Source organism: Elgaria multicarinata, chromosome 7, assembly GCF_023053635.1.
Source record: "Elgaria multicarinata webbii isolate HBS135686 ecotype San Diego chromosome 7, rElgMul1.1.pri, whole genome shotgun sequence".
NCBI lineage: Eukaryota > Metazoa > Chordata > Lepidosauria > Squamata > Anguidae > Elgaria > Elgaria multicarinata.
In genome coordinates, this window is record NC_086177.1 from 112,957,927 (window position 1) to 112,972,347 (window position 14,421).

Here is a 14,421-nt window from a genome sequence, read left to right on the forward strand (position 1 = left end):
GTTGTCCAGCTGCCTCTTGAAGGCCTCTAGTGTGGGAGAGCCCACAACCTCCCTAGGTCACTGGTTCCATTGTCGTACTGCTCTAACAGTCAGGAAGTTTTGGATGATCAACTCATTTGAAATGTGGTGTTGGAGGAGAGTTTTGCGGATACCGTGCACCATGAAAGAGACAAAAAAAGTGGCTTCCAGAACAAATTAAGGCAGAATCCTCACTAGAAGCGAAAATGCTGAAATGGACACTATCCTACTTTGGACACATAATCAGAAGAAATGACTCATTAGAAAAGACAATAATGCTAGGAAAAGCAATAAGCAGAAGGGAAAGAAGAAGACCAAACAAGACATGGATTGACTCCATAGAGGTAGATATGGACATGAAGTTACAAGATCTGAATAGGGTGGTTAACAAGAGATGCAACTGGAGATCACAGATTCATAGGGTTGCCATAAGTTGACTTGAAGGCACATAACTACTACTACTATATCTGCAGATGACAGAATCTAGTTGACACATATTCTTTCATTCAAACCATTGCAAATTTGCTTCCATGGAAATAAACCTCAGAGGAGATCTCAGGCTGGATAGATACTTTCCAAGATGAAAAAAGATTATATTCTCAAGTCCTGGCATGAGACGCCGGAAGCACAATCCAACCACAGTTAAGCACTTTTCAGTTTAATTCATTTTAATAAAATCAGCAAACGTCCTAAAATCTCTTCCATTGAAACTGATAAGAATATCAAAAGAGCCATGCTGGAATAGACCAAAGACCTTGGTAGTCCAGGGGGGGATCTACACTACTGCTTTTAAAGCGCTTTAAACCTGTATATGCAGTGTGTCCTGGGCCCCAACAGTTGTCAAAACTGTTATAAAGAGCTTTAAAGCACTTTAAAGCAGTAGTGTAGATCCCCCCCCCTGCATTCAGTTACCAGACAACTAGATCCTTGTGGGATACGCACAAGCAGAACATAGAATCATAGAATAGTAGAGTTGGAAGGGAGCTATAAGGCCATCAAGTCCAACCCCCTGCTCAATGCAGGAATCCACCCTAAAGCATCCCTGACAGATGGTTGTCCAGTTGCCTCTTGAAGGCCTCTAGTGTGGGAGAGCCCACAACCTCCCTACGTCATTGGTTTCATTGTTGTACTGCTCTAACAGTCAGGAAGTTTTTCCTGATGTCCAACTGGAATCTGGCTTCCTGTAACTTGAGCCCATTAGTCTATGTCCTGCACTCTGGGATGATCGAGAAGAGATCCTGGCCCTCCTCTGTGGGACAACCTTTGAAGTCTTTGAAGAGTGCTATCATGTCTCCCCTCACTCTTCTCTTCTCCAGGCTTAACATGCCCAGTTGTTTCAGTCTCTCTTCATAGGGCTTTGTTTCCAGACCCCTGGTCATCCTGGTTGCCCTCCTCTGAACACGCCCCAGCTTCATAGAATCACAGAGTTGGAAGGGGCCTACAAGGCCATTGAGTCCAACCCCCTGCTCAATGCAGGAATCAATGTACATGGGATTCCCTGGTAGTCGCCCTTCCAGAAACTGACCAGGCCTAGATCCGCTTAGCTTCATCAAGGTTGCAGAATCCCATGCCATCACACCCAATAAGCTTGTCCGCATCCTTCTTCAAGTATGGGCCCCAGAACCGGACGCAATATTCAAGATAAGGCCTAACCAGTGCTGAATAGAGGGGAACCAGTACCTCGTGCAATTTGGAAGCTATACTTCTATTAATGCAGCCCAAAATAGCATTTGCTTTTTTTGCAGCCACACCACACTGTTGGCTCATATTCAGCTTGTGAGCTCATGTTCCTTAGCAATTGGTTCACAGAAGCATATCATTTCCAATACTGGAGATAATCTATAGCTATCATGACCAATAGCCAATAGCTTTACCTTCCATGAACCTGCCTAAGGCCCTTTTGAAAGCCTTCCAAATATATTTATTTGATTTGTATCCTGCCTTTCTACCATGAAAAAAAAATGGTACTGAAGGCAGCTTACAATCATAAATAAAACTTCAGTAGAACAATAATAAAGCCATAATTGGTGACCATCACTACATCCCGAGGAAGCAGCAAATGTCGTGGCTTCACTATGTGCTGTGTGAAGGAGGGCTTCCTTTTATCTCTCTTGAATCGCCCACCGTTCAGCTATGGTGGATGACCCCGGGTATTTAAAACTGCTAGGTTTGTGTGGAATGTGTGCAGTCGACGTGATAAGCCAGAAGTTCTGCAGAAGCATTATTTAATTCTCTATTAAAAACGGATGTGCCCCTTTTCCAGCACGTGTCAATGGGAGGCTGTCAGGCTGCACGTTTCTTCCGCTGCATGGGGAAAGGCGCCACTTCCCCAGCGATGCTGCTGTGCCCCGGAAAGTGTGCCTGTCACCTTTAATGCTGAGCTTTGACAGGCCGTGTGTTTCTGAAGCAAACAAGCTAAAGAGGTTTGGACAGCGAGGGAGGGAAGGAAGCAAGAAGAGCTGAGAAGCACAAAACCTTGCTGTGACAGGAACCTGTAAGAACACAAAGTGATCACTCAGGCCGAGGGGGTCTTTTCATCCCGCCGGCGAGAAGCCGCCGGCACGTCTTGTAGGGAAAATCGGCGCTCTTCCCGCGCGATGCGCCTCTTGAAGGCCTGCTGTTTGCTATGCTTGACGTTTTAGATGGCGAGAGGCAGGGGGAGAAGGTGGATCGCTTGCTACCTCTCCCCCATATCCTTTTCTAGTTCTCCTGAAGCTCAGCGGCTTTGACAAGACACTGCTCAGTTTCCAGCTTCTTAAGCTGCACTGGTACATGCTCCAGCCAGTCAGTCAGAACCAGATTAAATGGGACAAGAGGAACTGCAACAAAATGTCGCAGCGTGTTCCTCTTTAGGATTCTAGCTAGCTGCCATTTCCAATAGGGACACACCACTGCCCTCCTCCACTCGTTTTCTGTTTTTGTTTTGCAACTGACACTAAACATTCTATAGCTACTGAGCATGCTCAGTCTTCATTGGGGTGGGGCTTTTTTGGGGAGAAGGGGGTTACTCCTTCGGTCTTTTTAAAAAGATTTTTAACCTTCTGTAAACCTTACTTGACAGATGGACAACCATCAGTCAGGGATGCTTTAGGGTGGATTCCTGCATTGAGCAGGGGGATGACCTTGTAGGCCCCTTCCAACTCTGCTATTCTATGATTCTGTGATTCTATGATTCCTCCCAGAGTGCAGGACACGGAATAACGGGCTCAAGTTAAAGGAAGCCAGATTCCAGCTGGACATCAGGAAAAACTTCCAGACTGTTAGAGCAGTACGACAATGGAACCAGTTACCTAGGGAGGTTGTGGACTCTCCCACAATAGAGGCCTTCAAGAGGCAGCTGGACAACCCTCTGTCAGGGATGCTTCAGGGTGGATTCCTGCATTGAGCAGGGGGTTGGACTCGATGGCCTTGTAGGCCCCTTCCAACTCTGCTATTCTATGATTCTATGATTCTTACGTCACCCCCACACACAAGCACACACTTATTTTGGCTAAAACCTTGTTGGCACTCATCACTTGAGTTTGCTTTTATTTATTTATTTAATTACATTTTTATACCACTCAATAGCCAAAGCTCTCTGGGCGGTTCACAAAAATTAAAACCATAATAAAACAACCAGCAGGTTAAAAGCACAAATACAAAATACAGTATAAAAAGCACAACCAGGATAAAACCACGCAGCAAAAATTGATATAAGATTAAAATACCGAGTTAGAACAGTAACATTTAAATTTAAATTAAAATTAAGTGTTAAAATACTGAGAGAATAAAAAGGTCTTCAGCTGGCGACGAAAGGAGTACAGTGTACGCGCCAGGCGGACCTCTCTGGGGAGCTCATTCCACAACCGGGGTGCCACAGCGGAGAAAGCCCTCCTCCTAGTAGCCACCTTTTAAAGGGAACATCAGGGAATGCTACATTTGATCTCTTCTCGATCCTCCCAGAGTGCAGGACACAGAATAAAGAGCTCAAGTTAAAGGAAGCCAGATTCCGGCTAGACATCAGGAAAAACTTCCTGACTGTTAGAGCAGTACGACAATGGAAACAGTTACCTAGGGAGGTTGTGGGCTCTCCCACACTAGAGGCATTCAAGAGGCAGCTGGACAACCATCTGTCAGGGATGCTTTAGGGTGGATTCCTGCATTGAGCAGGGGGTTGGACTCGATGGCCTTGTAGGCCCCTTCCAACTCTGCTATTCTATGATTCTATGAATGCTGCATTTGTGTATTCGCGTACCTGTCCCATTCACGTGGGAAACAGACGCGGGTGTTTAATTCCTACAACCAAAAGAGCACGTATGCCCGCCCGCCCCATCCCACCCCCAGCTCTCCCTCACTGTGCTTCATCGCTTGGAGCTTTCTCCTGCCCAGACCAAAAAAGGCGTTCGACAACATGCACACATTTGAAAAACGGGCATTAAAAATGCAAACAAACACACTGTAACCAATAGGAGGAAAACACATGCGTTTCAAAAAAGGTGCACCATTGGTGCCTACGGCTGGGGAAATGCTCTCTGGAGGATGCATCGATTTCCACGAGAACAGGAAAACACGAAGCTCGGAATCTGATATGGACTCAAGAGCTTCAAGGTGGAGTTTGGAGAACCTCAGCAAAGGGCCCAGAGGTGGGCCTGCTATTGGCACCTGAAACAAAACGAGCTCAGCTCTTTCAAGTTTGTTTATTTATTTATTTATTTATTTATTTATTTATTTATTTATTTATTACATTTATATACCGCCCCATAGCCGAAGCTCTCTGGGCGGTTTACAAAAGTTAAAAACAGTAAACATTAAAAAAAAAGTATACAAAATTTAAAACCATCAAAAACATAAAAACAATAGTATCCACTTAAAAACAAAAATTCTGGGGTCCATTAAAAAACAATCTTAGCGTTGTTAAATGCTGTTAAATGCCTGGGAGAAGAGAAAAGTCTTGACCTGGCGCCTGAAAGATAACAGTGTTGGTGCCAGGTGAGCCTCGTCAGGGAGATCGTTCCATAATTCGGGGGCCACCACTGAAAAGGCCCTCTCCCTTGTTGCCATCCTCCGAGCTTCCCTCGGAGTAGACACTCGGAGGAGGACCTTAGACGTTGAGCGCAGTGTACGGGTAGGTTCATGTCGGGAGAGGCGTTCCATCAGGTATTGCGGTCCCAAGCCGTGTAAGGCTTTATAGGTTAAGACCAGCACCTTGAATTGGGCTCGGAAATGTATAGGCAGCCAATGCAAGCGGGCCGGAATCGGTGTTATATGCTCAAACCTCCTTGTGAATCAGCTACACTTCCTGGGGATGAATTGCACCAATTGGGAATGAACCACCTCTGATGGAAGGGAAGCTCCACAGAAGCCTGGCAGGAGGGAAAGAGGTCTCCCCTCTGTGCTGAGAAGCGGGTCGCAGAGGCTCACGCTGTGGGGTCCTTGCTGTGGCCCTTCTGGGACGAGGCAGAAAGCGCTGGGCTTCTACACCAGGGGCAGGCAACCTGAGCTCCCCAGGTGCTTTGGACTACAACTCCCATCAGCCCCAGCTAGCATGGCCAATGGACAGGTATTATGGGAGCTGCCTAATACTGCTCCTCCAGGCTCTAACCGATCTGCGGTTTTATGGGGTTGATCCAGCAGGTCCCTTCCGCTCCTGTGCCCACTCAGTGCCCCCTAAACTGATACTTGGAAGAACTCCTATGAACCCTCCTTAAGCGCCATTCTTTAGGTGGAAAGGCAGAGGGTATACATCAAATAAACAAATAAATCCCACCCCCTATCTTAACTCCACTCCAAGAGACTTCTAGTTGCAGACTGCAGTACAACGCGAGGTGAGCCCATGTTATGGAACTCGCTACCACAAGATGCCCACCAATTTGGATGGCTTTAAAAGGGGGATGGATAAATTCCTGGAGGCGAAGGCTATCAATGGCTACTAACCCTGATGGCTATGTGCTACCTCCAGTATCCAAGGAAGTAAGCCTATATGCTTACTGGGGAATATGGGTGGGAGGGTGCTGTGGCACCGTGTCCTGCTTGTTCATCCCTGGCCGATGTCTGGTTGGCCACTGTGTGAACAGAGTGCTGGACTAGATGGGCCCTTGGTCTGATCCAGCATCAGGGCAGTTCTTATGTTCTAATCAGAAGCAAAGTATGCCCAAGTGGGACGGGGGTGGGATGGAACACACATGAAAGCAGCATGCTGACGTACACCACGGCTCGGGTCCAGGTTATTTGAAAGACCGTTATTTGAAACTCCCCCATTAAAACAGCTCCACTGGCTTCCAGTCTGTTTCCAGGCACAATTCAAAGTGCTGGTTATGACCTATAAAGCCCTATATGACTCGGGTCCAGGTTATGTGAAAGACCGTATTCTCCCTTATGAGCCTGCCCATGCTTTGAGATCTTCTGGAGAAGGCCTTCTTTCAGTCCCTCCATCTTCACAGGTGCGCTTGGTGGGAACGTGGGAGAGGGCCTTCTCCGTGTCAGCTCCAGTGCTCTGGAACTCACTTCCCAGGGAAGCTAAGCTGGCTCCCTCCTTGATGGGTTTCGGAAGCAGGCTAAAACTTGTTTGTTCCAACAGGCCGTTGGAGAGTAATTTGGTCCTCCATCTACGTTAATGACGTATAATTTTGTTGTGTATTTTAAACGTTGTTTTGGGTTTTTCTACATTTCTTTTCCCAGGTTTACAATGTACATGGCGAAGAATTCATCTTCTTTTCCCTGTCTAAATCAGCCCTCAGGGCGAGAGCAGGAACGTCCCTACATGCTCTGCAGCTCCTCAGCTGGCTACGGATTCCAGGAGAAGCCACGTGTGTCTTGCTGAACGTGCTCAGCCGCATTCCCCCCCCCCCCCCCCGCTGCTATCCAACATCTTTGCTGGAAAGAGACTTGTCAATCGGCTTCGCCTGGCAGCTCGCCCGGGAGAAGGAAAAGAGCCCGGCACGTCTGAGCAAGCGGCACAGAGCACGCTTGCCCGGTGGGGGACCTTGGGAGAAGCAGAGGCACAGCAAAGCCTGTCAACAGCAGCCCCAGAAAAGGCTCCAAGCATTGGAGGAGGAAAGGGTTTCTTGCATGGCGGCACCCTTTTTTAGCCTCCAAAACGCAGGCTCTGGGAATAAGCTGGAAGAAAGCAGGCAGCGGCAGCGCAATCATCTACGCATACAAATTGTGCCGCGTTTCTTCCTTTGATGTGAAATTACTTCCGCCACCGTAGTAGGACAGCAGAGCTAAAGGGACGCGTGCCCCCCCCCGCCATTATCCTTCTGTTCATCACAGCCCCCGCTCTGATCTCCTCCAGCTGCTGGGCTTTAGAGACCGGAAGATCAAAACAGAGGGCAAGGGGCATTCTCCCCCCCCCCCAGCCCCTCCAAATAGCACAGCGTAGGCCTTCGCCCGGGGGTGGCAGAAGAAAAGCTCAGCAAGGTTCCTCACAACCCGGCCAATTTACCCTTTTTTGCTCTTTGCTGGAACAAATTGGGGCGCTGCGGCACACGGAACGGAGAAGGAAGGGGCTCTCTCTAGCCCAAGAGAGAGCAACCGTAAGGTCGTTGGCTTTTCATATTTTATGTATTTCAGCGCCGTAAGCCGCCGTGGGAGGGCCTCTGACCTGAAAGGCAGCCAAGAAATGTTTAAATAAATAAATAAATAAATAAATAAGTTTGGTAGGTTGTGTTGGGTTTTTTTTGCTGAATCAGACCATGTGATCGTTCAGTGCTTTCTATTCCGGCTATAAAGGACTTTGCTGGACTTGCTAGAATCATAGCATAGTAGAGTTGGAAGGGTCCTATAAGGCCATCGAATCCAACCCCTTGCTCAATGCAGGAATCCACCCTAAAGCATCCCTGACAGATGGCTGTCCAGCTGCCTCTAGTGTGGGAGAGCCCACAACCTCACCAGGCAACTGATTCCATTGTCGTACTGCTCTAACAGTCAGGAAGTTTTTCCTGATGTCCAGCTGGAATCTGGCTTCCTTTAACTTGAGCCCGTTATTCCGTGTCCTGCACTCTGGGAGGATCGAGAAGAGATCCTAGCCCTCCTCTGTGTGAGAACCTTTCAAGTAGTTGAAGAGCGCTATCAGGTCTCCCCTCAATCTTCTCTTCTCCAGGTGAAACATGGCAAGTTCTTTCAGTCTGTGCTACCAAATATCCTTTTAACCGGGCATGTTTGGGGTGGAACCGGGGCACAATTTCTGTATGCAAAGCATATTGAGCTACAGCCCTAACCTGCGTCAAGCAAATACACCACCGAAGATGTGGAAACAGACCACCCATAAGGGTCACTTTGCATGTGATTCGGAGGCAAACGTAATTTTACCACAAGCAAACACTCTATGAGCTATAGCTAATTATGGCTCTCAAACATGTTTGCAAACACATATTACATCCAGACTTTCCTTTTTCTTTTCTTTCTAGTGTACACTTCAACATTTTAGGAGTACACTTAAAAAGCGTAATGTGTGAATTGGCCTTTGAAATGCTGAAGATGCTGGGACATGTGCCTTTGCCAGGAATGCCCACAGTTAGGAACAACCCTATGGACCAGCAGGGCGTGGAAGAGACCTTTGGGGCACAGACACGCACGTCTGGAGAAACGACTGTAAGCCATTCTAAGTGGGCTATGAAACCAATTAACGGATTAATTAATTGTGGGCACCTCTGGGATACTCCCTTTGGAGCTGCTCAAACAGCATTCTGAGTCACCCAAACTAATATCAGGGACTCCAAAAGAGGTCGCAGTCCGTGAACCACACAAAGAGAAAGATGAAAACAGATGCTGGGTACAACCCAGAGGTAACTGTGGGGAATCCTCCGGGGCAGGAGCCTTCTGCAGGTGGGGCTTGGGAGGGGGGGCATGCCCTGACTCCTGGAGGAACCCAAGGAAGCTCTAACAGGCCAGACGGAGGAGAACAGCAGGCCAGAAGTTCTGCACCATTACCATATGTCATGGAACAGAAGTACAGCCTACTCTCAATAGACCCTTAAAGAAGATTGTAAAGATTGTATTTCAATCTTCTCTCTTTTCATAAATTCTCAGAAACTCATGTATCTAAAAGCCAATTTACCTGCATTCAGGTCTCCATCTCCCCACAACAATTACCCCCACCCCCTTTGAGTGTTTCTATCATCCCTTGGTGTCCTCCTATCTCCTTATTAGAAAGCAGCTGTGCCTCTCTACCCTTTCCACTCCCAGACCATCTACCTATAAAGCCTTACACGGCTTGGGACCACAATCCCCGACGGAACGCCTCTCCCGACATGAACCTGCCCACTCACTGCGCTCAACATCTAAGGTCCTCCTCCGGGTGCCTAACCCAAGGGAAGCTCGGAGGATGGCAACAAGGGAGAGGGCCTTTTCAGTGGTGGCCCCCCAGTTATGGAATGATCTCCCCGAAGAGGCTCGCCTGGTGCCAACATTGTTATCTTTTCAGCGCCAGATCAAGACTTTTCTCTTCTCCCAGGCATTTCATAGCATATGCTGAATTTTTTTAACTGACCCCAGAATAGTTGTTTTAAACAGATATTGTCTGTTGTTGATTGTATTTTATGCTTTTTATGGTTTCAAATTATATATATATATATATATATATATATATATATATATATATATATATATAAAAATTTCACTGTTTTTAACTTTTGTAAACTGTCCAGACAGCTTTGGCTATGGGGAGGTATGATGATGATGATGATGATGATAATAATAATAATAATAATTTAATTAATATCATCTGGATTTTCCCTCTACCTCCGTTCCCCTCTACAGAATTGCTGCTGGTCCCATCCGAATGCCGCCCACGTACATACTTTTTTCCCAAACTGCGAGTTTAATTATTCTAGGGAATTAATTATTTGTCTCTGTATTCATTCCCCATTCGGATACCCCAGTTACTGTCATGGTGCACTGTGGCATTCCGCTAAAGACCCTTAAGGCATGTCACTTGGGTATGTCTGTATGATTAGACATGCACGGATGAGGACACACTGAAACCTCCCCCCACCCACCCCCAGTATTCCAGAAAAGGCAAGACCTCTGGAGGTCTCAACGCCAACACAGATATTTGGGCCAAGTTGCTAATAGGAGAAAAACACAACAAGAAACGCTACAAAACCTGCAAGCAATCAGCTGGAATAGAAAGGAAGGGAGGGGGGAACCCTGATCAGCAAGTAAAACCGCCCTGGAAAAAAGTCAAGTACCTGCATCATGTCAAAAGAAGTGACAAAATGGGCCTTTTGTAAGAAACGGCGGAAGCAATTAACTCCCAGAATGAGCTGGGATTGCAAGAGCCTCTTCGTTGGCACCTGCAGGAGGCAGGGAAATAGTTGTGTCACACTGATGGGTGACAAGTGGCATGTCAGGAAATGAAAGGCCAGGGGTGCGCGGGGAGGCGGATGGAGTTGGATGATGAGAGCTGGAAACGCAAGCGAGGCTGCCTGAGAAATCCTCCACGCTCCCTTGCAGAATCATAGAATCATAGAATAGCAGAGTTGGAAGGAGCCTACAAGGCCATCGAGTCCAACCCCCTGCTCAATGCAGGAATCCACCCTAAAGCATCCCTGACAGAGGGTTGTCCAGCTGCCTCTTGAAGGCCTCGAGTGTGGGAGAGCCCACAACCTCCCTAGGTAACTGGTTCCATTGTTGTATTGCTCTAAAAGTTAGGAAGTTTTTCCTGACATCCAGCCAGAATCTGACTTCCTGTAACTTGAGCCTGTTATTCCATGTCCTGCACTCTGGGAGGATCAAGAAGAGATCCCAGCCCTTCTCTGTGTGACAACCTTTTAAGTATTGGAAGAGTGCTATCATGTCTCCCCTCCATCTTCTCTTCTCCAGGTTAAACATGCCCAGTTCTTTCAGTCTCTCTTCATAGGACTTTGTTTCCAGACCCCTGATCATCCTGGTTGCCCTCCTCTGAACACGCTCCAGCTTGTCTGCGTCCTTCTTGAAGTGTGGTGCCCAGAATTGGACACAATACTCTAGATGAGGCCTAACCAGGGCCGAATAGAGAGGAACCAGGACCTCACGTGATTTCGAAGCTATATTTCTGTTAATGCAGCCCAAAATAGCATTTGCCTTTCTTGCAGCCATATCGCACTGTTGGCTCCTATTCAGCTTGCGATCTACAACAATTCCAAGATGCTTCTCGTTTGTAGGCTTGCTGAGCCAAGTATTTGGGTTTACAGGTCCTGATGCTGAACATCAGAGATATAGAAGAACATGGTTGGAAAGGACTGACAGATGACCAAATCCAGACCCCTGATCCATAGGAAGACCATCCACCACCACCCACCACCCCACAGCTCCACCCACACAATCTAGAGAAAGACGTGTCACACGCAGAAAGCAGGTCCACTGCAAGAATAGCTCGCTAAGCAAACCTTCCAGTGGACTCCAGGAAGTGAGCCATAAACAGGCACATCTTAGCCAGGGCTCAGCCCAAACCGTGCAAGCTCAACTATTTGAACTTGTGGGGAAGTGACAGGCTGCCTCTGAACGTACAAAAGAGCATCTGTCCCGGTTCCACCAAGCAAATACAGCTTACCTGCCAGCACCACATCCCCATCCAGACACGCTCCACACGGAAACCGTTTCGTTGTCATTTCTAGGCAAGTGTAATGCCCCCTCCACCCACACCACTTATTTTGCAAACAAGGCAATGCCTAAAAGCAGGAGGGGGCGGCAGCTGCTGCGAAGGATTTACCATCTTAATGGTTCCCCCCTGGGGGTGGCCCCCTTCCCTCTGTGGGGCTAAGAGAACCCCCCATCACGACAGACTACCATGACCACTGCAGGAGAAATCCTGGGTTTGGGGTGGAAGTTGTGTGTTTTATGGCAGGGGATAGAAGGGAAAATGCATTAGGAAATGTGAGCGTAAGTTGGGGTTGAGGACATTATTTATTTATTTATTTATTACATTTTTATACCACCCAATAGCCGAAGCTCTCTGGGCGGTTCACAGTTCCTTCTCCAAGAGGTCCAGTTGTTCTGCTTGAGGATCAACTCTTCCTCCCATGCAACCCCACCCTACCCCACAACCCCACCCTGTGATGGCAAAAGCCACCATTTTCTAAAAGGTCTGAAACAAAGGCAACCAGGATGATCAGGGGTCTGGAAACAAAGCCCTATGAAGAGAGACTGAAAGAACTGGGCCTGTTGAGCCTGGAGAAGAGAAGATTGAGGGGAGACATGATAGCACTCTTCAAAGACTTAAACGGTTGTCACACAGAGGAGGGCCAGGATCTCTTCTCAATCCTCCCAGAGTGCAGGACATGGAATAACGGGCTCAAGTTAAAGGAAGCCGGATTCCAGCTGGACATCAGGAAAAACTTCCTGACTGTTAGAGCAGTACGACAATGGAATCAGTTACCTAGGGAGGTTGTGGGCTCACCCTCACTAGAGGCCTTCAAGAGGCAGCTGGACAACCATCTGTCAGGGATGCTTTAGAGTGGATTCCTGCATTGAGCAGGGGTTGGACTAGATGGCCTTGTAGGCTCCTTCCAACTCTGCTATTCTATGATTCTATGAAATTCTTGAGCATGTCAGCGAGGGAACAACGCAACCGATGTGCCTAGGTGCTGCATGCCTCTCTTTGCACGAGCGCCCATGCATCCAGTCACAATGACGGTAATTATAAGGTCGCTGTCATTAAATAATAATCAGCCATGAGATAATAGTGGCCAGACAGCCTGACTGAGCAATGGCAAAGAGCAGGAAGGTGGAAGAGCTCACCAGAGCCCTTCCCTGTCACGGGACTTGCTACTCAGAGAACAGCACAGTATGCAGCACGGAAACTCTGCACGGGCACCACAGCCAGGCAAGGCGAAGAGAGAGAACAGAACAAGCAGACGCCCTCTAAGAGCATCGCCCTCTTGAGCGCTGGGAGGAGGATGCGGGGTTTCTTCCCAAACTCTGGAACTCCCCGCTGCTGGCATTCATAGAATCATAGAATAGCAGAGTTGGAAGGGTCCTACAAGGCCATCAAGTCCAACCCCCTGCTCAATGCAGGGATCCACCCTAAATTCCTCCAACTCCAGACTCGATGGCCTTGTAGGCCCCTTCCAACTCTGCTAGTCTATGATTCTATGATTCTAAGAGAACTGTTGTGCCATGTCAAGGAGGTGGAAGTTAAAAACAGGTAAACAGCCCAGAAGGAAAGACAGAGCAAGAGGACAAAGAGGCTTTCCACGGTCTTGGGCAGCAAACAGAGAGCTAAGTTCTGCTGTGAAATACCATGGTCCAGCCTCCCCCGCCCCCTTTCTCCCCACCCTGCTGCAAAACTCACCAGGTAGCCTTGGACATGTCACTGTGTCTCAGTCGTATCTCTCCACACCTTTGCTCTTGTGGGGGAGGATAAATTACATTATAATTGCAAAGTGAACTGCACAGTCCCCCCAGAAGATAATCAGCCCGATTCCGAGGCTACTTTAGAGACACCTAAAAACAGCGTCAGGCAGAAATACGGGCAAAGAGATGGGCCTTTTTTCTTGGCCGCACGGCGCTTGTAATTTCCCATGGGTTTAATTTGCTTCCCACCAGGACGCTGAGAGACGCTGACCTTAGTTCTGAACTTGGCTAAGCAGCGATTAGAAGAGAGGCTTCTGTTCAAGTTGCTGAGCAGAGCGCTCAGCCCGGTCCCAGAACTGAAGAGCCCGGCAATCGGCGCCAAAATGCCAAAAAGCATTCGGATGCAACGGGAGAAAGAGGAGCTGTCGTTTTATTTTCAGCCTGCTACACACAACTCTTAACACCAAGACCTTTAACTTTCCAGAAATTGCAAGCTAGGAGATATCACACACACAAAAGAGGAGGGCGTCTGGCATTCAGTGCCAAAGCTCTTAGGCGCAAATGAAATATCTAAGTACAACACTTACATTCTTCAGCATTAGACAGGTACAGCTGGACACTAAACTAAGGTCAGAGCCAAAACAGAAAAATACCTTCATGTCACCCCTCCCTGCCACACACAGCTGCAACCGGCAGCTCCCCGGGACTGCAGATTCTGGGCTCATCCCTCGGCCAGAGAACCGGGGGCGGGGGTGCCCCCCACTGCTGTCCATAGAATCGTAGAATAGCAGAGTTGGAAGGGGCCTACAAGGCCATCGAGTCCAACCCCCTGCTCAATGCAGGAATACACCCTAAAGCATCCCTGACAGATGGTTGTCCACCTGCCTCTTGAAGGCCTCTAGTGTGGGAGAGCCCACAACCTCCCTAGATAACTGATTCCATTGTTGTACTGCTCTAGCAGTCAGGAAGTTTTTCCTGATTTCCAGCTGGAATCTGGCTTCCTTTAACTTGAGCCCGTTATTCCGTGTCCTGCACTCTGGGAGGATCGAGAAGAGATCCTGGCCCTCCTCTGTGGGACAACCTTTTAAGTATTTGAAGAGTGCTCTCATGTCTCCCCTCAATCTTCTCTTCTCCAGGCTAAACATGCCC

At 48.1% G+C, this 14,421-nt stretch overlaps 1 protein-coding gene across 1 annotated transcript in view; it reads right to left on the reverse strand.

Annotated features, from left to right (window-relative positions):
• Positions 1 to 14,421, reverse strand: part of ARHGAP39 (Rho GTPase activating protein 39) — a 249,453-nt gene that overhangs the window by 113,210 nt on the left and 121,822 nt on the right. The gene's annotated exons all lie outside the window — the stretch shown is intronic.